Source organism: Vulpes vulpes, chromosome 1 (assembly GCF_048418805.1).
Source record: "Vulpes vulpes isolate BD-2025 chromosome 1, VulVul3, whole genome shotgun sequence".
Lineage (NCBI taxonomy): Eukaryota > Metazoa > Chordata > Mammalia > Carnivora > Canidae > Vulpes > Vulpes vulpes.
Genome location: NC_132780.1, coordinates 28910212 through 28937216, shown reverse-complemented (window position 1 = coordinate 28937216; position 27005 = coordinate 28910212). Strand labels below are relative to the sequence as shown.

At 36.5% G+C, this 27005-nt stretch overlaps 1 protein-coding gene across 1 annotated transcript in view; it reads right to left on the bottom strand.

The window, feature by feature from the left end:
- The window catches only part of LOC112922080 (spermatogenesis-associated protein 31E1-like), a 199919-nt gene that overhangs the window by 104914 nt on the left and 68000 nt on the right, over positions 1-27005 (bottom strand). The gene's annotated exons all lie outside the window — the stretch shown is intronic.

The window sequence follows — 27005 nt, the reverse complement described above, 5'->3', positions numbered from 1 at the left end:
AAGTAATTAATGCATAAAAAATGACATAAGCAAATGTTCAGGGAGATGCAAATCATGCAACTTTAATAAAAGACTTTGCAGGATACATGTACAGACATAGAACAAGAGAACTTGAGAACTTCATGTGGGAGAAATGGTGTTGCAAAGCAATGGAGAAGAGTGGAATATTCAATTAACCCCCTTAGAACTTGGCATTAGGCACCTGGAATAAAAGCAAAGCTGCATCTATAGCTCAGAAATTACTAATCACTCTTACAGGGAATCAAAATATGAACATTTGAAAGAAAATTTCAAAATTCTTTATGGACATGTCATATATATGTATGTATATGTTTATATATGTACACATGTACACATACACACACATATAAAACACCATCTCCTAAAATATTCATCCTCCAGCCTGTCTTAACACCCACATCTTAATGCTCAGCAGCCAGAGGACCCACCAAACCCTTGTTTTTGGCCATGAAGTGGTATTAAGTTTTACACAGTTAGATATATCAGTGTTATTTTTTGACCTTTGGGACTTGTGCCATGTTTTGAAAGACTGTCCCAACTTTAATTTCTTTTCATGTAATTCATATATTCTATACCTAAACTTTGAATATATTTATTTTGAAGTAAAGATTGAGAGATACATATTTATTCCCCAAGTTAATTATGATCCCAAGTGTGACATAATAACTCAATATTTCAGGATGCCTGGGTGGCTCAGCAGTTAAGCATCTGCCTTCGGCTCAGGGCGTGATTCCAGAGTCCTGGGATTGAGTCCCACGTCAGGCTTCTTGCATGGAGCCTGCTTCTCCCTCTGCCTATGTCTCTGCCTCTCTCTCTGTGTGTGTCTCATGAATAAATAAATTCTTTTAAAAAATAACTCAATATTTCCCTATAAATGTGAGCTACATTACTTTTTACATTTGTATATATATATATATATATATTTAAAATCTGTTATAACTCATTTACAGATCTTTTTATGGATTTTATGGTCTATTCCCTTGGTGTATCATTTTACCATATATCACACTATTTGAATTATTGTAGCTTTATTATGACCTTTATTTTAATTTTTAAAGATTTTTATTTATTTATTTGAGAGAGAGAGAGAGAGAGAGAGAGAGCAAGAGTGAGTGAGAGAGCACAAGCAGGGGGCAGAGGGAGAAGCAGGTTCCTTGCTGGGCAGAGACTTGGATGAGGGACTCAATCCCAGGACTCTGGGATCATGACCTGAGTTGAAGGCAGACGCTTAATCAACTGAGCCACCCAGGTGTGCCTTATTATGACTTTTATTATTAAGTAAAGCTAGTCCTTTCTCATGACTAGTAATTTTTCCAAATTTTCCTAACTGTTCTCATGTGCTATTCATTTAAATAAACTTTAACATAATTTTTTAGGGTCCAACCTCTAAAGAAACTTACGTTGAGATTTCAGTTAGAATCAAACTATGTTTATGAGTTAATTGGCTAGATATATTTTTATAACTGCAATGACATCTTCCAGTCTAACATCAATATAATTTTTTATCTCTTTAAATCTCTTATCATGAGTTAATAGTTTTTCTTATAGATGCTCATACAGATGTTTACATATGTAAACATTTCAACTAAGTTTACTATTTTCAGTTTGATTTTTGATATGATTATAAATGGAACTTTTCAAATATTTTCTTTTTTTTTAAAGATTTTATTTATTATTTATTCATGATAGGCAGAGAGAGAGAGAGAGAGAGAGAGAGAGACAGAGGGAGAAGCAGGCTCCTTGCCGGGAGCCCGACGTGGGATTCGATCCCGGGTCTCCAGGATTGTGCCCTGGGCCAAAGGCAGGCGCCAAACTGCTGAGCCACCCAGGGATCCCCTCAAATATTTTCTAACAAATATACTTATTTACATATAGGAAAGCTGCCTATTTTTATGCATTAACAGTATTTCTTGCAGAATTCTGTTATTGTTTCACTAGATTTTCTATTAGTTATCTTGTATTTCATGCTAATAATGATAAATTTGCCTGCTTTTTTCCAATATTTATGATGATTTGTCATTCTTTAATGAACTAAAAAAATAGGGGAATCCCTGGGTGGCTCAGCGGTTTAGTACCTGCTTTCAGCCCAGGGTGTGATCTTGGAGCCCCGGATCGAGTCTCACGTCGGGCTCCCTGCATGGAGTCTGCTTCTCGCTCTGCCTATGTCTCTGCCATTCTCTCTCTCTCTCTCTTTTTCTGTCTTTCATGAATAAATAAATAAAATCTTAAAAAAAATAGTTAAGCACAAAAAGGCTGGTGGAGCTATATAAATTAGAGCTAACATACAGATTACTAATGGAAAGTGGTCAATATATACATTCATCCAACATACTTTTTGGAAATGTGCTGTATGACACACATCATTTTATATACCACAGTAACAAGGAGAGAATAAAATAAATAAAAACCCCTACTTCAATGGAATTTATGATTGTGGTTGGTGATGGGAATCTATCAATCAGGATCTGAACAACAAATAAGTGTTATCCTTACATCAGACAACTGAGAAAATTTAATAAACCACTCTTAACAAAGCATAGAAAGGGTTAAGGGAAACCAAGAGGGGATAGTGAAGCACCAACTGGTGACAAGACATTACCACCCTCTGAAGGAAAGGGGAGAATATTAACAGAGTCTGGCAATAAAGGCCCCTCCATTCAGAGCAAAGATGTTATGTTGAAGAGCTCTGCAATGGCTAGCCAATGGCTCAGCACAGGGAGAGGTGAAGCAAATCTGCTTCTCAGCCATCTTCTAATCTCCTATCCCCAGTATACACATTTCTATCTCTCCATTCTGTGCTTGTTCTATCCATACACCTTTACTCTAGACCTTTTTATACCAAATTTCCAGCCTATTTCTTCTTATTCCTCTCTTACCCTTAGGTAAGGAGCCATTGGCCATAAATCAACATTAATATAAAGTTAAGGCATCCCTTCTTCAGCAAATATAGTTAGTCAAAATCCCTCCCCAAACTCTGTGCACTGGGAAGATTTGCCTTCACCCCACCTTTTCAGGATGACCCTGACTGTGTGTGGCTGTAAGGAAGCAGCTTTTCACTTATAGCCTATGTTGCCATACCTTGCAGACTTATCTATAAATGGATTTTTCCCTCCTTTGTTAACCCAGTATAGCAAGCTCCCCACAGGACCATAAGAAGAGTTGACAGACAAGGAGTTAAGGAGTAGGAATAGTTACCATTCAAATGTAAACCACTTACTCAAGCAGTGTACTTACATCTTCTGGTTCTATTTTGGTCAGTCTTGTATTTACCATTTATTTTAACAGAGTACCAGCATCACACACAGATTGTAGCAGGTAATGACAGACAAGTTTGGTCACATAGTCTCTCACCATCTCATAATCAGTAATTTAGTTTGTACAAGGGCACAGTATCAAGGTAGAAGCTACTTGTTTCTTTTTTTTTTAAGGTTTTATTTATTCATAAGAGACATACAGAGAGAGGCAGAGACACAGAAAGAGGGAGAAGCAGGCTTCCTGTGGGGGACCTGATGTGGGACTTGATCCCGGGACCCTAGGATCATGCCCTAAGCTGAAGGCAGATGCTCAACCACTGAGCCCCCCAGGTGTCCCAAGAAGCTGCTTGTTTCAATGGAGAATACTCAGCAGCAGCAGAAAGCATGCCTAATTCCAAAACTCTAGGAGTCTGGACTGTGTTCCTTCTGTGGGCATTACTAGAGGTTCCACACTTGACCTCTGACTACAGAGACCTTTACAATGCTATTGAGTCCAGTGGGTCATAAGGCTCACAGGACAACACAGTTTGCATCATGTTCTAGACTACCTGCAGAACTTTCTGTTGCTCCAAGCCCCCCTGAAGAATGACAGAATTATGGGTCATCCAAAAAATAGATCAAAGTAGCTTATCCAAAATTGTTGTAACTTGCCTCCAGAATTTAACAATGCCCGTCAAGCCTTTGGCATCATCTATGTGGTGGATTGCAAAAATGCAACAAATTGTTTCTCATTTTTGGGGAGCTATTTGAATATACTCAGACTACTGAACCTCTAGAGACTTCATTTTTATAATAGTTCTTTTACTTTTAAATCCCAATTTCCACTGATTGTTATGAATACTTTTTACTTAGAAATCTAATGGGCTTCTATTTCCTGTTCACCAGTTTTCTAATTAACATAATGTCATCTCTTATAGACCAATGTAATATTCTCTGAAATATCAAGAGGGTCAAGGTTCCTCCAGATTGTTTTAAAATAAAGCAGAAGAGTTGATATAGACCCATTCAAAACAGTGATCACACTCAGTTGTCCCTTATAAAAGCAAAGGCTTCTGGTTTTCTTTTTTAAAAAGATTTTATTTATTTATTCATGAGAGACACACACAGAGAGAGAGGCAAAGACATAGGCAGAGGGAGAAGCAGGCTCCCTCTGGGGATCCTGATGCTGGACTCGATCTGGGGATCACAACCCAAGCTGAAGGCAGATGCTCAACCACTGAACCACCTGGGTGCCTGCTTCTGGTTTTCCATATTGGTAAAATAGAGGAGTAAACACTTATTCAGGAGTGGCAGGTAAAATGCTAAATTGTCTGAAGTTACCACATCTGGAATCATAACCATGAATAGCATTACTACCAAATTAAATTAATGGTTCTTGAATTACTTTCCAAATCATCTGGCTTTTTATCAGCCAAAGAGTTGAAATAAATGGGGATGTATAGAGACTACCACTGTAGCAAATTATGAATTTTTAAAATTTATTTTTATTTTTTGTGGCACCGCTCTCCGCTATCCCTCTGGTATATTGTAGTGCTTTGGTGGCTATCTAATAACTTCTTCCTAGACCCTCTTCCCTCATTAACCCTTACTCCATTGACACAGAGATCAGCCAATTATAGAGTTATAGAGTATATCTAATCCCACTATATATTCTGGGCCTATGGAAGTAACCAAAAAATGTATCCCTTTCACTTCTGGGACCATACTGAAACAGATTCTAGCCAAAATTCTCCACTGGAAGAAAAGGAACATGATCACATTTTAGATCTCTAGAGAGTTGTATTACTCCATAAGCAGTATATAAGAACAACAGAAAATATTTAGATATCTCCTTCCCTTCCCACAAAAATGCAGACATCTTGGTATGTGCCTTACCATATGGAATGCTAAGGGAAAGATTCTCTCTATGTGTGGGCGTCTATGATATAGAAGACTTTAAGAAACCCAGGCTGTCCTTGAGATGAAGCCTCTAGTCTAAACTGGATTGTATCAGAAAAGTGGGAAAGAAGCTATAAATATCTATTATGGTGACTTCTGTTATTTTACTCCACATTTGTCTTGAAAATATATGTATACAATATATACTTGAAGTGCCATGGTAAAATCAGTCTCTAATTCATTTAAGTGGACCTAACAATCAAGTACCCACCAAGAAAAATCCCTACAAGTCTTTTTGGCTCTCAAAGTTTGCCTTAAGGAATACTAATGTAAAGCTCATTTGAGAACCACTACTCTAGTTCCCATCACTTTTGGACATGCTGCACCTATTGCATTAATTGCAGTCATCTTGCCACTGAGAGTTAAATGCTGCCACTGGAGCTCCACCACTCCTAATGAGCTCAATTCTCAATGAAATTCAAGGAACTATTTCAATAGATGTCTGTTGCCATCATTTTCAACCTAAAAATATGGTCATCATAGAGCTGTTCAAGGTTTCAGGTGTCTCCCTCTTCAATGCATTTCATGTTGATTGAGAGAGTGTTCTCCAGGCCTCTTTGGGATCTGTTTAAAGAGTATAGGGCAATACATGCAATATATTCACTCCATCATTCACATCACCATGAACTTCCAGTCTATTCTTTTAAGTATACATTGGACATTCTGGAATCTCAATCTTATGTACCGTAGACCAACATTTAATCCTTGAATCAATAAACCAGTTGGGCAAACTGTCAGAGCTTCTCCCACAGACTCAAAGCTAACACATTAATTCCTGAATCCACAGCTGGTGCAGCCATATCAGTAAATATGACTTGATCCAGGTATATTTTATCCTCTGTAGTCTAACATCCTGAAAATTGTTTTAATCAGTTATAGTAAGGTGACAGACTTGGAGACAACTGCCTTTGAAAGGAAAGTTTATTACTTAGATTTCCAAGTGGCTGGGCATGTTTGTCATTGATAAGTACCACAGTCATTCAAGAGGCCGAAAGAGCAAGGAGAGAGCATGACTCAGGGCCCTTATTGCATTTTCCTTGGAAGGAATGGTCAAGACAGGGTAGGCAAGTCTGAGCAAGGTTAGAACAGGATAGTTCAACAGTTTCACTGGACTCTGAGTGATAGGGGTGATCTCTAGTGCCTACTACCTGACCCTACTGTGATTTTAGGGTGGGGGGAAATGTTGTCTTAATGTGTGAAAATTAGATAATGGATGTACTTAGGTATGTGGCCTTTGAATTGGTTGGTTTGCATATAAAAAGTATACTCCTGCCTAAGTCCACACTCCACCCTGAATGCTCCAGACCTCTCTGAAGGGATATTCCCAGGGGAATTGTGTATTACTTTTAGGAATTAGCTGGCCCTCCGATAGGCAGTCTTTCCAGGTCACAGGATGTCTAACTATTATAACATATAGGAAATAGTGGTGCTTGGCTGGCTTAGTCGGTAGAGCATGCTACTCATGATCTCAGGGTTGTAGGTTTGAGCACCACGTTAAAAATAGAGATTACTTTAAAAAATCTTTAAAAAAATACAGGAAATAAGTAACATGCTTACTACAGAATCCACTCTCAAATGTGCTTCATGACCCTTGTCTTTATTATCTGGCAAAATTCTGAAGGATCAAGACTCCTGGTGCATTCTCTTTCTGGAGAAGATCAGTTCCTCTGTGAATTTCTAATATTTCACTCTCATAATGGATGTGGAACAATAGGAGAGGTGAGCAGGTAAGTTAGAAGTGATGCCCTTTCTAAGATGAGTCACATTAGGAAGAGACTCTGGAATTTGAAAAGTGGGGAGGAGGAAGGGACTGTCTGAGACCATTTAATCCCCACTTCTTTTTCTCAGCCCCCCGCAAATAATAATTGTTAGCAAAGCTGTAAAGGCCTTGAAATTTGCTGAAGGTGTGACAGTTACATGGAATCCTAACCAGTAGGCCTTGGAAGTCTAATTTCCCAGGCAAAGGGCTCAGAGCACAAATGTGAAAGCACATACACAACATAAATGCAGACATATATTTATCCAAGAAATGTTCAAGAATTTTTTTTAGCAACATTATTCATAATAGTCCCAAATTGGAAATAACACAGAGGTCAATTCACAGTAAAGCTTTCAATTTTCAAAGAAGCAACAGTTATCCAAAATACCTATGAACTTAAGAATGTTCACTCAAAATATGTTAAAAATTGTAAAGTAATAAATAATCCCCAAACATATTAATGGAAGTATTAATAAACCTTTATTTTTTAAAAAAGTTTGTACTTACGTTCCAGTTAGCTAACATGCAGTGCAATATTAGTTTTAGGTGTATAACAGGGATTCAGTGCTTCCATACATCACCCAGTGTTCATCACAACAAGTGCCCTCCTTCATCCCCATCACCTCTTTCCCCATCCCTCCACCTACCTCCCTTCTAGTAACCATTGGTTTGTTCCCTACGGTTAAGAGTCTGTTTCTTGACCATAAAGTTGAGGGTCCATTTCTGGATTTTCTATTCTGTTCCATTGATCTATGTGTCTGTTTTTGTGCCAGTACCACACTGTTTTGATGACCACAGATTTGTAGTACAACCTGAAATCTGGCATTGTGATGCCCCCAGCTATGGTTTTCTTTTTTAATATTCCCCTGGCTATTCGGGGTCTTTTCTGATTCCACAAAAATCTTAAAATAATTTGTTCTAACTCTCTGAAGAAAGTCCATGGTATTTTGATAGGGATTGCATTAAATGTGTAAATTGCCCTGGGTAGCATTGACATTTTCACAATCTTAATTCTTCCAATCCAAGAGCATGGAATATTTTTCCATCTCTTTGTGTCTTCCTCAATTTCTTTCAGAAGTGTTCTGTAGTTTTTAGGGTATAGATCCTTTACCTCTTTGGTTAGGTTTATTCCTAGGTATCTTATGCTTTTGGGTGCAATTGTAAATGGGACTGACTCCTTAATTTCTCTTTCTTCAGTCTCATTGTTAGTGTATAGAAATGCCACTGACTTCTGGGCATTGATTTTGTATCCTGCCATGCTGCCAAATTGCTGTATGAGTTCTAGCAATCTTGGGGTGTAGTCTTTGGGTTTTCTATGTACAGTATCAACAAACGAGGAAAGACTATCCACTGGAAAAAAGACAGTCTCTTCAATAAATGGTGCTGGGAAAATTGGACATCCACATGCAGAAGAATGAAACTGGACCATTCTCTTATACCATACACAAAGATAAACTCAAACTGGATGAAAGATCTAAACGTGAGACAAGATTCCATCAAAGTCCTAGAGGAGAACACAGGCAACACCCTTTTTGAACTTGGCCACAGTAACTTCTTGCAAGATACATCCATGAAGGCAAAAGAAACAAAAGCAAAAATGAACTATTGGGACTTCATCAAGATCAGAAGCTTTTGCACAGCAAAAGAAACAGTCAACAAAACTAAAAGACAACCTACAGAATGGGAGAAGATATTTTCAAATGACGTATCTGATAAAGGACTAGTTTCCAAGATCTATAAAGAACTTATTAAACTCAACAGCAAAGAAACAAACAATCCAATCATGAAATGGGCAAAAGACATGAACAGAAATCTCACAGAGGAAGACATAGACATGGCCAACAAGCACATGAGAAAATGCTCCGCATCACTTGTCATCAGGGAAATGCAAATCAAAACCACAATGAGATACCACCTCACACCAGTGAGAATGGGGAAAATTAACAAGGCAGGAAACAGCAAATGTTGGAAAGGATGTAGAGAAAGGGGAACCCTCTTGCCCTTTTGGTGGGAATGTGAACTGGTACAGCCACTCTGGAAAACTGTGTGGAGGCTCCTCAAAGAGTTAAAAATAGATCTGCCCTACGACCCAGCAATTGCACTGCTGGGGATTTACCCCAAAGATACAGATGCAGTGAAATGCCAGGACACCTGCACCCCGATGTTTATAGCAGCAATGTCCACAATAGCCAAACTGTGGAAGGAGCCTCGGTGTCCATCGAAAGATGAATGGATAAAGAAGATGTGGTTTATGTATACAATGGAATATTACTCAGCCATTAGAAATGACAAATACTCGCCATTTGCTTCAACGTGGATGGAACTGGAGGGTATTATGCTGAGTGAAATAAGTCAATCGGAGAAGGACAAACATTATATGGTTTCATTCATTTGGGGAATATAAAAAATAGTGAAAGGGAATAAAGGGGAAAGGAGAAAAAATGAATGGGAAATATCAGAAAGGGAGACAGAACATGAGAGACTCCTAACTCTGGGAAACGAACAAGGGGTGGTGGAAAGGGAGGTGGGCAGGGGGTGAGGGTAACTGGGTAAGGGGCACTGAGGGAGGCACTTGATGGGATGAGCACTGTGTGTTATGCTATGTGTTGGCAAATTGAACTCCAATTAAAAAAAAAAAAGAGTCTCTTTCTTGGATTGTCTCTCTCTTTTTTCCCCTTTTGCTCATCTGTTCTGTTTCTTAAATTCCACATATGAGTGAAATCATATGGTACTTGTCTTTCTGTGACTGATTTATTTCATTTAGCATAATACTGTCTAGCTCCATGCATGTCATTGCAGATGGCAATATTTCATTCTTCTTTATGGCTGAGTAAATATATATATATATATATTTCAGTGTGAATATATATATATACACACACTGGAATACTTTCTATTGTGGACTACACTACATCTTCTTTATTCATTCATCAGTCAATTGACACTTGGGCTGTTTTCATAATTTGGTTATTGCAGGTAATGCTACTATTAACATTGGGGTTCCCATACCCCTTTGAATCTGTACTTTTGTATCCTTTGGATAAATACCTAGCGGTGTAATCACTGGTTGTAAGGTAGTTCTATTTTTAACTTTTTGAGGAACCTCAATACTGTTTTCAAGCAGATGCACCAGAACACTTTATGAGTAAATAAAGCAAACTGTAAAGTAATAATACTATGTAAAATATTAAAGAAAAATATATGTATGATCAAAATAAAATACAGATACTTGTAATTAATAATTATGTATTTACTTAGTGTCTGTATAATAATATAAAAATAAAGTCTCAAAATTCAAATAATCTGTACTATAAGTATATGTTACGTGAATGTAATGTGATAGAATTATAAGTTAATTCTAAAAACTAAGTAACTGTGCTGTGCTATATATTGGAAAACTACAAAGTTGATGCTTATACTCAAACTGCCACTAAAATAGAACCTTGGAGAAAATTCATATCTCTAATGTCTTATATTTAAAAACAAAATATGTTAACTTTAATAGGATAAACATTTGAAGATAAGGAGTTAAGAAAGAACAAAGCCAACCAAAGAACATAAATGGTAGGCCGTGATGAAATTTGAATAAACAATGATAAAGGATGAAACAAAACAAAACAAAATCAAAGAGTGTTTGCCAATAAAATTTAATTGAATAAGAAAATGTTTTATAAGACTAGGAAAAATAGAAAAAGAAAAACAATATTAACAACACACAGTGATACAATTTTATGATCACCACAAATTGAAAACTAATAACAGAATAATGTAGAAAACTATATGCCAAGAAATTTAAAAGTATGTACAAATGGACTATTTTTTTATGAACATGCTTTAAATTCTGAAATATGACTTTGGATTCTACTCTCAACATTATGACAGAATTTATGTGTTCAGAAGCATACTCCAAATGCAGAACACATAAAAATTTTAGATAAAATAAAATTCACTCTTCAATTTATTTGTAAATTAGCAGTAAATTAATTGAAATTCTGACATTATAAAGAACAAGCATGGGAACTTTAATAAGCTTTGAAGCCACTTTCACTATTTAGGGAATTTGCAAATGTCTGGTGTACAAGAGTTTGAAGTTTATGGGGCATAGGTTTGAGGAAGGCAAGATGAAGTCTGGTGGTGCTCCAAACAGTGAGCCATTCAATATGATATTCTTTGTAAATTCAAGACCTCTCTTAAAAATAGCTTTAGCAGTTGAGAAATGGAAAATACTTTATCCTATACTGTACAAAAATAGATATTTCAGCCTAATTTATTTCGAGAGCATTCCAAACTACAAAGCCACTATTATATGTACATATGAGTATAATTCACACAACATACATGGTGCCAAACAGAAAACTCCAAATATGTTCACCAGGGGCTTGGTAAAAATGAATGAAATTCCTTTATACAATAATTTAATTTAAAAACAATACTGAAATAATTTTTATAGATAAAATTCCAAGGAATCTGTTTTAACAATTAAATTCCACAAAACATACCAAAACAAACCTTTGTGATGAAAACTACAAGATGAAAATAATAGCAGAATTAGAACAGATATAACATTATTGGAACTGTAGATAATGGGAATATCATAGAGAAAAATATATGTTTAATATGCTTAAATAGGGCAGCCTGGGTGGCTCAGTGGTTTGGAGGGGTCTTCCGCCCAGGGTGTGATCCTGGAGGCCCGGGATCAAGTCCCACATGAGTTCCCATCATGGAGCCTGCTTCTCCCTCTGCCTCTCTCTCTCTCTCTCTCTCTGTGTGTGTGTGTCTCTCATGAATAAATAAATAAAATCTTTTTTTAAAATGCTTAAATAAACATATTAAAGTCAGACTCACAGTCTGAATAATCTTGGTAAATTAAAAATAACTTCATTACTGAAAAAATTGTAACATTTAGGGGTGCTGAGGTGGCTCAGTTGAATGACTCTTGGTTTCTATTCAAGTTGTGATCTCAGGCCTATGAGATTGAGTCTTGTGTTGGGCTTCATACTCAGCGTGGAGTGTGCTTAATTTTCTCTATCTCCCTCTGCCCCTTCCCCATTTGTGCTCTCCGTCTCAAATAAATAAATAAATAAATAAATAAATAAATAAATAAATCATAATCAGAAAAGTGATGTCACCAGGATGGTGACATAGGTCATTCCTGAATTCACTGCCTCTCAAAGGAAGAATGACTAGCAACTATTCATGAACAAGATACCATGGAGAGAATTCTAGAACATGGGAGTAAGGCTGAAGCACCCCCCTGTATTGCACAGATAAGCAGACTGCGGTAAAGGGGTGAGGGAAACAGATACATACTGATTGTATTGTCCTTCCCCTAGGTTGGCACAGCCCTAAGCACGGAGGTTTCTTCTGAGCCTATGCCTACAGTGGGAAAAAAGAGCTAAGAGATGATATCCAGCTCCTCCAGTGTTCTGGGTCACTTTGTGGGGGCCTCTACTCTGGTCTGGCCTCACAGGAATTGCAGGGGAATCTGCAGGTCAACAACTGGGAATCTGATTGTGGCAGAGAAGGGGGAGCAGCTTCCAGCATCTAGCACTCAGATATTGGCAGACTGAGTTTCTACCTGTAAAGCCCAAATAGTAGTTCCAATCAGTGGCTTTGCTCCCCTACATAACCAATCAGTAGTGCAGTGTGGCCAGGGATGCAGATCTGCCTGCTTCAGGTCCTTGAATGAGCACTTTGCTGTCCTATAACCTTATCTGCCCATGCCCAGATCCCAGAGAATCTGAGTCAAAGACTCACCGGCTATGGAGCATGGCTCCTGGCTCCATCTAAATAGAAGAGCTATTGAAAATACCTGGAAGTTGTGTAACTCAGCAAAGCTAGAGCCAACAACTAGGTAGGCAGAGCCTTACCAGCCTTGGAGCTGCTTCTCTCACTGCACATGGGCAGTCAAACTAATTTCTAGACCAACTCATTGCTGAATATAGCCTTCAGTTTGCCTGACTAGAGAACCTAATCAGAGTGTATGAGAAGCTGGGGGCCCATCTACCAGCCTGGTTTACAGTGACACTTGAACAAAGAGTACAGCTTGTGGCTTTCTCTTTCTACAGAGCAAAACTCATGGCCTCATCTGACCAGAGAATTTAGAGCACAATCTTGCCTGCCTCAGGTCCCCAAAGAACAAGTCATGTAGGTCCTGGTTTTTGCCTGCTACCCTGCCAGGTCAGGGAAGTTAAATCATAGCCCCACTATGGCTAAATAGCCCCATATATTGGTAAATATATTACCCAATCCTGATCTACAAATCCAGATGACTTTGGAGGCCATCCTGTAGCCTCACATGGGCAGGCATCCAAGCCAGCAGTCCAATCCAGCTGTTACCAGCTAATGGCACAATCACCTCCAACCTGAGCTTACTCCAAAATAGACCTTAATAGCAGTTCCCACCTGTCTAAGTATATTATCAGCAGACATATCCAGAAATCTAAACTGAGCTGACTGGTGAAGAACTATTTCTGTAAAAACAAACCTGTAAATTCTGGAAGAGGAGCCTGCTTTCTCAAATGCACAGATACCAACATAAAGACTCAAGGGTCACAAAAAATCAAGCAAGCATGACACTAAAAAATGAAACTAATAAGGCTCTAATAACTGATGCTACAGAGATAGAGATCTATGACCTGTCAGACAAAGAATTTAGAATAATCCTCTTAAATAAATTTAGTGATCTACAGAAACACAGAGAGACAACTAAATGAAATGAAGAAAATAATGTATAAATGAAACAAAAAGTTCAGCAAAGAAATAGAAACCATTAAAAAAAATCCCAGAATTTCTAGAGCTGAAAAATACAGTGATTGAGCTGAAGAATTCAACAGAGTACTTCAAAAGCAGACTGAATCCATGTCCTTGAAGATAGGACATTTGAAAGTATCCAGACAAAGGGAAAAAGAATGAAAAAGACTGAAGAAAGCCTATGGGATTTATAAGACAATGAAAAAAAGGAAAAACTTCCAACAATATCAGCATTATGGAAATTCCATAAAGAGTAGAGAAAGATAAAGGGATAAATAGAAATTATCTTTGAATCAATTATGGCTGAAAATTTCCCAAATCTGGGGAGAAAAATAGACATCAAAATCCATGAGACTGAAATCGGTTGAACCTGAATATGGCTACCCAGATACATTAGAACTAAATTTGACTAAAAGTCAAATAAAAAGAGAGAATTTTGAAGGCATCAACAGAAAAGACAAAAGGTACATTCAAGGAAATCCCCTTAAAACTATAGATGAAGTTTTCAACAGAAACTTCTCAAGCCAGTGTAGAATGAAACAACATATTTAAAATGCTGAAGAAAAAAAAAACCCTGACAACCAAGAACTCCTTACTCAGTGAAGCATCTCTTCAGAAATGAGGAAGGGATAAAAACTTTCTTTTTTTAAAAAAAATATTTTATTTATTTATTCATGAGAGACACAGAGAGAGGCAGAGAGACAGACAGAGGGAAAAGCAAGCTCCCTGCAGGGAGCCAGATGTGGGACTGATCCCAGGACCCCAGGATCATGATCTGAGTCAAAGGCAGATGCTCGACCACTGAGCCATCCAGGTGTCCCTAAAAACTTTCTTGAATAAAAGCAGGTCAATACTGCTAGACCTGCCTTGCAAGAAATGCTAAAGGAGTTCTTTGAGTGGAAGTAAAAGGATGCAAATTAACTTCATAAAAACATTAGAAGGTAGTGTAGATATGCAGTCAAAGTTCTATAACATGATAATGATGGTATGTAATCCACTTATAACTCTAGTTTAAAACTTAGAAAACAGGGACACCCCTCCCTCTACCTATGTCTCTGTCTCTCTCTCTGTGTCTCTCATGAATAAATAAATACAATCTTTAAAAAAATAAAAATAAAACTTAGAAAACAGACATAGCAAAAAATCCATAACAGCAATAATCTGTTATTAATTACACAATATAAAAGATATGTAAATTGTAACATCAATAATCTAAAATGTGAGGGGAAGGAGAAGTAGAAATATAAAGCTTAGGGATTTTATTGAGTTTATTTTTAATTTTTTTAAAATGCACTTTATTTTATTTCTTAAATGTTGAACAATTATCCACTTTATTAATTTTAATATATGTAACAAATATTTTTTCAAAGTGTCATAAAATGCTGTTCTAGGCACTATTTGTAACCACTGAATTCAGAGTAGATAATCCATGTTTCAGTGGCATTTCAGTCTGAGAAATGCTGAATAGTAAATCATTTATTATTATGTGTAAGCTTAAATATCTCTTTTCATAAAGGGCAATAACACCTGCTTGGATGGACCAAATGAATTAATATACGTGAAAGGGTAATGTCTTGCCCTCCTAGACAGAAATAAGTTGTAACTAACAGGATTTTGAATGAGCACTACTTCTCTGGCTTCCCTACTCCAAGAACCAATATTTTGATTTAATCAATATTTAGGATTCATTAACTCTTTAACTTGCAACATTTGAAGAGAACAAAGGACATGAAAATAAATGCATACTAGAATGACAAGTTGTTAGTTTAAAATAGGGTGTTATAATTTTAAGATATTTTGTGTAAGACTTGGGGTACCACAAGAAAAAAAGCCTGCAGTAATTATACATACACAAAAATCATGACAAAGATGTCAGGTGTAGTAATACCTAAAGACATCAAAAACCACACAACAACACAAAAAGACAGTAAGTTAAGAAACAAAGAACAATGGATCTACAAAAAAAAAAAAAGAAAGAAAGAAAAACCATGAACAAAAGGACAGTAGTAGGTCCTTACCTACTAATAATTACTTTAAATATAAATGAATTATTCTCCATTCAAATCACAGAATAGCTGAAGTTTAAAAAACAGGATCTAATGATATGCTGCCTACAAGAGACTCATTTTAGCCTTAAAAACACACAGACTGAGAGTGAAGGGATGAAAAAAGGTATTTCTAGCAAATGGCAATAACCCAAAACAAAACAAACAAAAAACGTAGATAGCTATACTTATTTAAGACAAAATAGCCTTTAAAATAAAATAATGAAAAGGTACAGATGGTTTTTCTATAATGATAAAATGATCAATACATCAAGAAGATACAATAGCAAATATTTATGTACCCCAAATTGGATCATCTAAATATATAAAGCAAAACATAGCAGAACTAAAAAACAAAAGTAAACAGCAATACAATAATAGTTGGGGACTTTACTATTCCATTCTCAACATCATTCAGACAGGGAAACAATAAGGAAATAGCAGATTTGAACAACACTATAGAGTAAATGGACCCAAACAAAATATTCTGACAATAGTAGAATACACATTCTTCTCAAGCACACATGAAACATTTCCTAGGATAGACCTTATGCTAGGCCATGAAACAAGTCTTGACAAATTCAAGAAAATTAAAATCTAGCAATTATCCTTTGTGACCACATTGGCATTATACTAGATGTCAATTACAAGAGGAAAACTGGAAAATTCATGAATACATAGAAATTGACACTCTGTTGAATGACCAATGGATCAGAGAATCAAGAATTAGATCTTTGAAAAGATGAATAAAATTGATAAACCTGTAACTAAGATAACCTGGGGAAAAAAAGAGGATTCAAACCAATAAAATTATAAATGAGAAATTAACATTACAACAGGTATCACAGAAATACAAAGGATCATAAGAGTCTACTATGAACAACTTTACATCAACAAAAGAGGAAATCTAGAAATAGGAAAATTCTTAGAAACATACAACCTACCAAGATTGAATCAAGAAGCTGTAGGAAATCTGAATAGAACAACTGCTAGTAAGGAAATTGAATCAGTAATCAATAATACCCCCAAAACAGAAACTCAAGAACAAATGACCTCCCTGGTGCATTTTACCAAACATTTAAATAAGATTTATTGTTAATCCTTTTAATATTCTTTAAAAAAAAAAAACAGATTAAGAGTAGGAAAAACTCCCAGACTCATTTTCTGAGGCCAGCATTACCTTGATAACCAAACCATAAAAGGGTATCACCAGAAAATAAGCTATAGGCCAATATCCCTCATGAATACAAATGCAAAAATTCTCAATGAAATACTAGCAAACCAAATTCAGCAGCACATTAAAAGGATTATTTGCCATGATCAAGTGGGATTTATACCTGGAATGCAAGGATGATTCTACACATATAAATCAATCAATGTGATACATAACATGAATGGAATGAAAGAAAAAATCACAGGATACTTCCCATACACAAAAAAGGCATTGACAAAATTTAACATTCATTTGTGATAAAAACTCTCAACAAAGTGGAAATAGAAGGCATATACCTTGATATAATGAATGCCATATTTGACAAGCGCATCGTTAAGAGCATACTTGATGCTGAAAAGTTTAAAGCTTTTCTTCTAAGATGAGTAACAAGACAAGGGTGCCCATTCTCATCACTCCAATTAAACACAGTACTAGAAGTCCTAGCCATAACAATCAGAAAAGAAAAAGAAATAAAAGAAACCAATTATGGAAAGGAAAACCCTGAAGGCTCTATCAAAAAACTGTTACATCTAACCAACAAATTCAGTAGTTGTAGGATACAAAACTAACATAAAAAATTAGTAGTGTTTCTATACACCAACAACAAATTATCTGAAAAAGAAACAAAGAAAATTATCTCCTTTATAATAGCATCAAAACCAATGAAATACTCAGGAGTAAATTTCATCGAGGAAAAGATCCCTACTCTGCAAACTATAAGATATTGATGAAAAAAAGAGAAGATACAAATGAAGGGAAAGGTATCCTGAGATCATAGATTGGAAGAATTAATATTGTTATGATGTCAATACTACAAAAAGCCATCTATAGATTCAATGTAATCACTATCAAGATTCCAATAGCATATCCTACAAAAGTAAAAAAAAAAAAATCTTAAAATGTATATAAAACCTGAATAAACAGACCAATCCTGGGAAAGAACAGAGTAGGAAGCATCACATTTTCTGATTTTAAGCTACATTAAAAAGCTTTATTAATCAAAAGAGATTGATTTGGGTACCAAAACAGACAACAAAATGACAAGACAGTCTATGGAGTGAGAATTAATGTGCAGATTAGATCTCTGATAAGGGGTTAATATCCAAAATATATAAAGAACTCAGACAACTCTTAGCAAAAAACCCTAAAGAACCAAATTAAAAAACTGGCAAAGTACCCAAATAGACATTTTTCCCAAAGAATATCAATGAATCACCAACAGGTACATGAAAAATTGCTTGATATCACTAGTCTTTAGGGAAATGCAAATCAAAACCATAATGAGATTCACTTCACACCCATCAGAATGGCCATCAACCATTGACAAGAACAATGAGCCTGCCTATAATGAAGCTGTTAATGAAAATGTGGTGTTGACATTACCACATCCCTAGTGGGCTTCTGATGTCTGGGAACATCTGCCAAAATCAAAAGAGCCAAGTGTAGCTGTGGCCTCCTCCTTACCCTGTTAACAAGACTTGCTTTTCCCACACAGTGTTTAAGCCAAAGTTTTTTTACTAAGAGTTTCATCATGTAGTTAGGTGTCCTGTGTTTACCTACATGGCTTCCAGCTTGTTCCTACAGATGAACCCAGTTACTAGGAGCCATGTGAAAATTGGACAGATGTTTGGTACATTCCAGCTTCTCACACAGAGGGATTTGTTTTATCTCAGTCACCTGCTTGAGCAGTCTGGAGACAGCAGAAGTCAATAGCAGCAGAAGGTACCACTCATGACCTAGGTCTCTAATGTCACACATGAAGAAGTGTAGATCCACCAGTGTCTAGCACCCTGCTGGTAGCAGAGTCTGAAGGAGAATCAAGCTTCCTGACCAGGGGACCAGAGCTCTAACAGCAATAACTAGAGTGTACCCCTACTCCCAAACCATTTCCCCAAAGCCTCATTACCCTGGCATTTCAGACATGATGCCTCTCTTTGCTTGGGCATACTGGGAGCCCCCTGTAAAATCATAAAATAACAGAGTATGTGTGCTAGGGCCCTAAATAGTCCCAAGTGCTCTGAAGAATTTGGATTTCACCAGGCCTGATTTACATCCCCTCACGTCCCTTAGGAGCAGCTATGTTGAACATGCTGCCTTTGCAGCTTCTTTGTGGTCTCTCTGTGTTACTTACTTAGCAGAATGCTTAGCCACAGTGCCCTAAGCTGATGGTGCTCAGAGGTCTGGGCTGCGTGCTGTAATTTCAGATGCTCTTGCTTTTATTTATTTATTAAAGATTTTATTTGTTTATTCATGAGAGACACACACAGAGAGAAGCAGAGACATAGGCAGAGGGAGAAGCAGGCTCCATGCAGGGAGCTTGATGTGGGACTTGATCCTGGGACTTCAGGATCACACCTTGGGCTGAAAGCAGGCGCTCAACAGCTGAGCCACCCAGGCGTCCAGCTCTTGCTTTTAAAGCCTACAAGACCTTCTCTGATTCCTGTGGGACCGCAGCAAACCATTTACCTAAGACATTAGAAATAGGATTACCACTAACTGTTAGAAATTATGTTTTTGATTTCATTTTGCCCAGAACATTCAGTCATCTTCGTGCTCAGCTTTTACAGAAGCAAATTGGAGTTGTGAAGCACATTGTCCAGAAGAGGGGGCCCCAAACTCAAAAGATGCAAAAAAATCGTTAAACATTGAAATAATGTTGAAGAGAAAAGAAGCCCAGGGCTCTCCCGCCTGCTCTTTGGTGCAAATATCAAGTGGTGTATGCAAGTATAATTCCCCTGAGGAGGCTGGAAGGTGTGCTGGCCTCCAAAGAAAGAGAACGGAGCTGCCTTGGAAAGAGAGGTACTGGTCTCTGAACAAGCACAAATGCAGGTGAATTTTACTAAAAGCAGCCCTACATGCAATTTTATACAATTTAGGTTTAAGTGAGTTTTTTGTAGGTGGGGTATGTTCTCTGACACATTATGGCTTTAGAGAAATTTTACATTAATCACGGTTAGAGTTTGGATTGACGGCATCTTCTAACGTTTTGATTTTGTGTTACTGTCATTATTATTTTTGCTCCTAGGATCTCAAGCAAAGAGTTTATACCTGCACACATAAAGATGCCTCAACATAAATCACAATTTAAAAGACAAACTCTGATGACCTAATAGTCAAAAAAAAAAAAAAAGAATAATCCATTTTTAGAGAAAATAATCTCATAATTGAACTGATTTTTATTTTTAGTATATTCCCTTTTTGTATTACTAAATTACAGCATGTTATTTTTCTTATAAAATAAATTTATTTTCAGCTGTTTGTGAATAGAAAATACACTTGTACAAAATTCAAACTAATAAAAAATGATAGATGATAAATAATAAATACACTTTCATTTTCAATCCATCCATGGAGAGGAACTGTATGTGACAGTTACCTAGCTGTCTACACACATATATGTGCAGCATAACTGGATTAGACCCCTGCAGCTTACTTTTGGTACCAAAAAACCACATACTTGTTTTATACATTAATGTAATTCACTTATTTTAATAATAGCTACAAGATATTCTGTGGTTTGGATATATTGCATTGATTTAATCAATTTCTTCTTTATGGAAATGAGATCGGCTACAGTGAAGCAAATCTCAGGGAAACAGACATGTATATGATGTTCAGAGCTTTCTCTACATTATCTGGGGATTGAATTTTGCTTGGGGTGTGTACAGAATTTTGGGAGGATGATGAATGAAGAAGGCAGTCCACAGTGGGAAGATCTAAGGAGATCAAGCAAGGATCATCCTGGAGACAGTTGTGGGAAGGAAAGAAGATGGGAGGATCTCAAAAAAATCACAGCATATATCTTGCTCCCTGGCCAAGGTGCTTTATGTCACTTACGAGGTGGAAATTCTACTTGGGAGTTGTGGCCACTATGGAATTGGGCTATCGTAGCTACTCTCTGGAAAGCTTTGATGATTCTGCAAATGGAAAATAGTTCTTGGGGTTTTTTTTCCCTTTTAAACCAAATTTGAAAAAAAAGAAAAAAATTAAAAAAGAAAATGTAAAAATTAAAAAAACCCCAAATTCGAAGACCTTATGTTTACAAAGTCCTCATTTTTTTAAAATTTATTTTTATCCACCCATGTTAGACCAGAGATAGTTAGCTAGAATGTGTTGTAATTAAGAAAATATTCGCCACAATAAGAATTACCAATATTTACTTAAAGTTGCTATATTCTAGACTCTAGCCAGTGTTCTCTAATCTTCAGGAAGAGTCTAAGGCAACCTCATTAACCTATTGACTTCATTTTACCCATTTACCCAGTTTGTACATACGTGGCCTAAACATGAAGTTAAGACTGCCAGACCCCAAAGCCCAAGGCTTGTGACTGTCATGTACATGTTTAAAGCATTAGAGGAAACTATAGTAATAGATGTTAAAAAAATTTTCAGATCCTTGGAAAGAATCAAATGATACTTAAACATATTTTTTTTTAATAGTTTTTCAGTTGTGGTGATGCTGCAGAGAGGAGGTATGCCAGCACGTTCCCATTTCACAGTGAATGGCAGCTCTTGGCATAGAACATATGAGTCCGATAAATTGACACTATTTGTTTGTCAACAGATGTACTCTCGATTTAGTAAGTAAGGGTGTGAGACTATTGCCATGTGCTCTCATGTGTGCCAGGCTGTGCACAACATGAAGATGGTCATGGGTGTTGCTATTGTCTTAACAAGCAGCCCCAAAATCTCTGGAGTATATTTATTTAACAAAGTTAAAGTGAATTTCTTACCTAAATGTCAGACTGTAATCAGTTAAGTGACCAACTGACCTGACACTGCCGACTGCCGGAAACTCTTTTCCAAGTGGTCACTTATGGATCAGGGTTCTTTATGTATTGTGTGTGTGAATATATATATATATATATATATATATATATATATATAATATATTATGTATATATTATGTAAGTATGTATGTAATATATATTATGTATATATTATATATATTATATATAGTATATTATATATATACACAACACACACGTAAGGTGTATATATATACACACATATATATGAATATACACACACACAGACACACATACACATAAGGTTTCCCTACTTCCTAGTTGCTATCTCACACTCTCAGACAAGGAAAACTAACATTGCAGACTTGTCCTGAGTACAAATGGAGCTTGTTGCATTTTTTTCTGCTCCTGAGCCCCTCCCTTATGGTTGCTGGTGTTGAAAGTATTCTGGGACGTGTGATGTTTACTCCATGATGATTTCCCTTTTCGAAATGTATTTGTGTCCTGAAGAATGGCACACCCTGAGGGCTGGCAGAAGTATACAAAGGATGGTGCTAGACTCGTCACTATTAGGGAATCTAGTACTATATAAAGCTCAATGGACATTTGGGGACTGGTCCCTGGGGGAACTGGCCAACATGTTTTGGATTGGGAGCTGGACGACACTAGGTTTGGAGGCGTGGCATGATTCTAGAGGATCTGAAGTTTGGAATAGCCATCCCCAATACCCCTATGGGAGCCATGCTCTAACACCTGCACTGAGCAGGAGTTAGAATATATCACCAGAGGAGACATCCCTATGTGCTAAGAGTAGTTTACTGTGTCTATTTTGTGCATCTGGCATAGCCTCAGGCATAGAGGACAGAAAGTTTTGGTAAAATGGTGGGAGTGAGGGATCATTACCCACGTTATTTGCTTCTAGAAAGTCATCTGCCCTGTCACTGTGGAGAATGGAAATGCACCAAGTAAGGATTGACAAAGACAATCTTGGAACAGCCTTTTTTGTTTTTGTCTGGTGTCTTTTTCAAGCTGCAGGATGAGTGAGATCTGATGAGCGCTAATGGTCACTGCTCCTTAATGTGAAGAGTAGTATTTCTTGTTATCAAAATAATATGAGCTCATACCTTGTGTTCTGTCGTAGAAGATCGAGTTGGTCATTCAATGATAGTCCTCAGAGATTTAAAAATAATTCTGAAATCACTCTAACAGATGACAGCTGTTGTCAGATGTACTGTCACTGGTTGATCTGCTTGTCAGATGCTTGTGCTTCTCAGATGATGATTGCCTGACTTTCCAGATTTAATTACTGGCTTGTTTTGGATTTGGCTGTGCTCCAGGGTGTGTGTTGGCATGTGTGCCTCCTGATGAGTCTGAGTGGTACTCACTGTGGCTCCTGTGTACTTGAGCCTGGCTGATCAGAGCAGAGCCAGGGAGGCTGGGGGGCTTTCAGGAGAATGGCTCCAAGGTGGCATAGGGATGGTTTTCTGGCCAGTAGTTGCAGAACATCACAGTATTTTTTTTTTCTAGTGTCTCTGCCTGAAACAAAGTTTTGCAATTTTGCATTTATTATTATTTTTATGTTTTCATTTTTATTTGTATCATTTATTTAATTGGAGTATAATTAACATATAGTATTATATTAGTTTCAGGCATACAATACAATGATTCAACAATTCTATACATTTCTCAATGCCCATCAAGGTAAGTGTGCTGTTAATTCCCTTTATATTACTCATTCTCCCATGAACCTTCTTTATGGTAACAATCAGCTTATTTTTTTGTATTTAAGAGCTTTTTTGTTTGTTTCTTTGCCCATTTGTTTTGTTTCTTAAATTGTGCACACGAGTGAAATCATGTATTTGTCTTTCTTTGATTGACTTATTTCAGTTAGCATTATATTCTCTAGGTTAATCTATGTTGCTGCAAATGGCAAGATTTCATTCCTTTTTTATGGCTGAGTACTATTCCATCACACACACACACACACACGCACACACACACATCCCATCTTCTTTATCCATTCACCTATGAATAGGCTCTTGGGTTGCTTCCATAATGCAAGTGGAAGGCTTTTGTGTCATGTAAAACTGACATTAGATAAATTTGTATGCTTTTCTCCTCTTAATCTCTTTTAGTTTCATTTTTAGATCTACCCAGGGACCTTAAGAGGGTTGACAGTAACTTTTCTCCTATATATCAGGTATTCCTCTATTATTAATTTTATTATCACCTGAGAATGTACTTTACATGATTTAAATTTTATTACTTCAGACTTGTTATAATTTGTAGTCCAGAATATAGTCTATCTTGTGCATTTGAGAGAAACTTGTATTCTGCTATTAGACGGAATGTTCTGTGAGCATCAATTGGTTTAAGCTGACTCATAGTGCTGTTCAGTTCATCTATATTGTATTTGATTTTTGACTACTTTTTCCACCAATTCCTGAGTGAGGAATGCTTAAATCTCTACCTAAAATTGTGAGTTTTTCCACTTTTTCTTTAAGATTTACGAGTTTTGCTTGTGTATTTTTTTTAATTGAGGTGAAATTCATACAACACAAAATCATCTTAAAGTGAAAAATTCAGTGGAATATAATTCATTCACAATGTTGTACAGTTAGTACAAAATGTCTAGTTCCAAAACATTTTTATCACTACAACAGGAAATCCCATACCTATTAAACATTCTCGCAGTTCCCCAAACCTCAACTGCTGAAGACCATCAATATGTTTTCTATGTCTGTCTTTACTTTTTCTGGATATTTCTATCTATCTTTTTTTTTAAAAGATTTTATTTATTTATTTATTTATTTATTTATTTATTTGAAAGAGAGAGAAAGAGAGAGAGAGCGCACAAGCAGGGAGAGGGGTAGAAGGAGAAGCAGATTCTCCACTGAGCAGGGAGCCCAACACTGGGCTCAATTCCAGAACTCTGAGATCATGACCTGAGTTGAAGATAGCTATTTAACCAACTGAGCCACCCAGGTGCCCCTATTCTGGATATTTCATAAAAATGAAAGCAAACAATATGTAACTTTTGTGACTCATTTCTTTCACTCAGCATGTTTTCAAGGTTCATCAACATTGTAGCATGTTATCAGGACTTGATTACTAATTCAATCTCTTTGCTTGTTATACATTTATTCTGATTTTCTATTTCTTCTTGAGTCAGTTTTTGTATTGTGTGTTTCTAGGATTTTTTCTATTTCATCTAAGTCCTCCAATGTGTTGGTGTACAGTTGTTCATAGTATTCTCTTATGATCATATTTTATTTCTGTAAGGTCAAATATAAAGACCCCATTTTTATTTCTCATTGTAGTTATTTGAGTTTTATCTCTATTTCATAGTCTGTAGAGATAAAAGGTTTGTCAATTTTGTTGACCTTTTCAAGGAACCAAAGTCTGGTTTCATTAATCCTCTCTGTTTTCCATCCTATATTTCATTTATTGCTGCTTGTGATTACTATTTGCATGTAATATATTTTCCATAATTGCACTTTCAATATGTATTTATCTTTGAATGTCAAATGGGTCTGTTGTAAGCTGTGATTATTTAATAATTAAAAATGCATTCAGCAAATCTCTAAATTTTGATTAGAGAATTTAATCCATTTATGTTTAAATTAATAAAGGACTTACTCCTGCCATTTTGTTTTTTATTTTCTCCAAGTCTTTTACCTTTTCTGTATCTCATTTTCTATGACTGCTGTTTTCTGGATTTTAATTGATTTTTTGTAGTGTATTATGTTGATTTCCTTCTCATTTCATCTTGCATATATTTTTAGATAATTTCCTAGTGGTTACCACTGGAATTACAATCAACACTGTAGATAGAAAAGAATCTAATTTGAATTATGCTAGTTTGAATTATGCTATTCACCAGGATACAAAATCTCTGATCTTGTATAGCTTTGTCTCCTCCTTTATGACGTTATTGTCTAACATTGCATTTTACACATTGTACACAGATTAAGATAGATTTATAACCATTGTTTTGTACATTTGTCTCTTAAATAATATAGGAATTAAAGGTTTTAGTTGTTTATTCATTCATGAGAGACACAGAAAGAGAAGAAGAGATAGGCAGAGGGAGAGGCAGGCTCCCCACAGGGAGCCCGATGTGGACTCCTGGATCACACCCTGAGTCAAAGGCAGATGCTCAGTGAACTGAGCCACCCAAGTGCCCCATCATATAGGAATTAAAATGAGGAGTTATAAACTAAAAATATAATACTGCTGACTTTTATATTTACCTACATATTTACCTTTACCAGAGTTATTTATTTGTACGGCCTTGAGTTACCGTCCAGTCCTTCAGCTTGAAGGACTCCGTTTAGCATTTCTGGTAGGGTAGGTAATTCAGCAACAACTCCCTTACTATTTGCTTATGTAGGAATGTTTAATTTCTCCTTCACTTTTGAAGGACAGTTTTATCAGATGTAGAATTTTATGTTTAGTGTTTTTCCCCCATTTTCTCCCAAACTTTTTTTTTTTATTTCTGTGATTTTAAATGTGAAATTTCTATCAACCTTGATTCTTCCCCTTGGCTATGTTGACTCTATTAATGAGCCTGTTGAAGACACTCTTTAGTTCTGTCAAGTGTTTTTGATTTCTAGTATTTCTTTCTTTCTTTTTCTTAAAGATTTTATTTATTCATGAGAGACACACAGAGAGAGAAGCAGAGACATAGGCAGAGAAAGAAGCAGGCTCCATGCAGGGAGCCTGATGTGGGACTGGGACTCCATGATCACACCCTGAGCCAAAGGCAGGCACTCAACCACTGAGCCACCCAGGTGTCCCTATATTTCTAGTATTTCTATTGCATTTTTTCTTATATCTGCCTGATAAAATTTCCAGGCTCCTTTCCATATTATCTTTATTTTTCACTGGAGACTTTCCCATATTTATCATAGTTATTTTATTTTATTTTATTTTATTTTATTTTTAGTTTTATTTTTTTTAAGATTTTAAAGACACAGAGATTAAAGACACACAGAGAGAGACAGAGATACAGGCAGAGGGAGAAGCAGGCTCCTGGCGGGAAGCCCGATGTGGGACTCAATCCCAAGACCCTGGGATCACTCCCTGAGCCAAAGGCAGACACTCAACCACTGAGCCACCCAGGGGTCCCTATCATAGTTATTTTAAATTGCTTGTCTGATAGTACCAGCATCTGTGCCTTGTTTTAGTTTGGTTCTGATGTTTGCTTTATCTCTTCAGACTGTGTCTTTCATTATACCTTCTCTTTGTTTTATTTTTTTTGAAATCTCTTCA